Source organism: Amphimedon queenslandica, unplaced genomic scaffold (assembly GCF_000090795.2).
Source record: "Amphimedon queenslandica unplaced genomic scaffold, v1.1 AMPQUscaffold_12125, whole genome shotgun sequence".
Taxonomy (NCBI): Eukaryota; Metazoa; Porifera; class Demospongiae; order Haplosclerida; family Niphatidae; genus Amphimedon; species Amphimedon queenslandica.
Window position 1 is genome coordinate 7,164 of NW_003547636.1, and position 1,898 is coordinate 9,061.

The 1,898-nt window shown below is 34.1% G+C and overlaps 1 long non-coding RNA gene across 8 annotated transcripts; it reads right to left on the bottom strand.

Moving 5' to 3' along the window:
• Window positions 1–1,036: 1,036 nt before the first annotated feature.
• On the bottom strand, window positions 1,037–1,898 carry LOC109588378 (uncharacterized). Of its 8 annotated transcripts, XR_002188133.1 has the most exons (7): window positions 1,717–1,828; window positions 1,631–1,670; window positions 1,526–1,587; window positions 1,442–1,484; window positions 1,331–1,391; window positions 1,162–1,286; window positions 1,037–1,117 (listed from the first exon to the last, which is right to left on the bottom strand). It is a non-coding gene; the product is annotated as an uncharacterized LOC109588378 (long non-coding RNA). The 8 variants fall into 8 exon arrangements; XR_002188130.1 differs by adding an exon at window positions 1,835–1,898 and having other exon boundaries at window positions 1,442–1,670; window positions 1,717–1,788; XR_002188132.1 differs by having other exon boundaries at window positions 1,442–1,587.

Genomic DNA, 1,898 nt, shown 5'->3' on the forward strand with positions numbered 1-1,898 from the left:
GGAGTTGGAGACTGAAACCAAAAGCAGGAGTGACGCCCAGAAGAATTTTAAGAGGTAACAAAATTAAATTTCGACTGTTTTTGACTTTATCTTACTTTATTCTCTTTATTCCAAGAGTGATTGTTGCTATAAGGAAGCCGTATCCCAGCGTCTCCAAGATCAAGTCAATTCTCTCAATGCCAAGGTCAGGAACCTTCGCCGTGACAAGGAAGATGCAGAGAGTGAGGTGGAGAGTATCCAGAAGAAGCTCCGACAGGCCAAGTCACAGCTGGAAGAGGCTGTAGAGGAGAGCAGCTTTCTGAAGGCTCATATGTTTAAACTGCGTAGTGGGGGAGGGGCTACAAGCCTGTGTTACCATGTTAATGTTACTCTTCTTTTTTCTCTCTTTCTATTCCAAAAGATGATGACGAAGATGATTGAATTAGGAAAGCTTTGCTATGATGAAATTTTTAGTCAGCTCTCATTATTAATAATTAATACTGAGACTTGCTTGTTAACTAGAACTTTATAGCTGTTAGTGTTTTTCCCTTTAGTGTAGCCACAATCCTCTCAATTATTATAATGATTATAATAAAGCCATTTTTGAATTTTAATTTCATTTTAGTGCCATAATAATGTTCATTGAATTATGATTACAAAAAAAGACCATAGTAAAGTTTAATGTGCATAACAGTGACAGAATGCATGGTCCTTTAGGACCACTGTTTGCCTATGCAAAAAAAGTATGATGTCTGGTTATGTAACGTGGATCAGTACACGCCCAAGAGTTGGAACATGGACCAGTCCTGATACAGGCCTGAATCATTACTGATGATCGAGCCTGGACCGTGGATTTGGGGCAATGTCCTGATCCGATATTGACAAATCAGCCACGATTTATGCTGGTGCCAGACCTGATCCGACAACGATAACGATATTCATCAAGCCTCATTATGACGTACTTCCTGTTATGCTTAATTAATACTTAATTATTATTCATTATTAATTAAAAATGATTTTTAATTAAAAATGATTTGGAATTATTATTAAAACCAAAAAAAGATTATAATTGTTTTCTTTATCATAGTCTACCAATGTTCCATAAGTAAGACACTTCATGTTTTGTAACTTAAGACACCTAAAGAGCCATAAATTAAGAAGGCACTAAAATAATAAACTTACATTACTGAGAAATTAATTTCCCAAAATCTCTAACATTAATGAACTCTTGGTTCCATGTAGTGAAGCAGATCTTTCAAAGGTATCTTGTCACACATAGTCCTACAAAGCTTAGTTCCATAACATAACTATAATGAGGCATAAATTCTACATAAGCAAAGGAACTACATACCTTCCTTAACCAGCATGATGAAGGCAGGTTCACAAAAAAATTCAATGCTATTTGAAGTGAACTATAATGACAAATGATGATAATAAATTAAAACACTATGATTAAACTGACCTTAACAAGAGCTTTAAACAAGAAAGTTTCAGTTCATCACAACCTGAATAATGAATTTAGCTTTTCACATGAAATTAAACAAACCTAAGATATTCTTGTCTTGAAACTTAGTGAGATAAGGTAACTATAGAATGTATACTAGTGGCCTTGCTAAATTAATAAATTAATATGAATTAAAGGAGCACCTACTATACTAATATTTCCAGAATAATCTTCCGCATCAAAAATTCTAAGGAAAAGTAACAATTACACACATAATCAATAAACTATTTTACCACACTTGTGACTATCATTCATAAGTCTCTCAGTACAATATCTTCATCATCATGATCACTAATACATTCACCCTAATTAAAAACATAGTTACAATCACATGTAGCGAACCATTTTTACGCCTGATTTCTCATCGTCTTCACTAGTGTCATGATTATTGCAGAAAGGTCTTCTGACTCTGTTT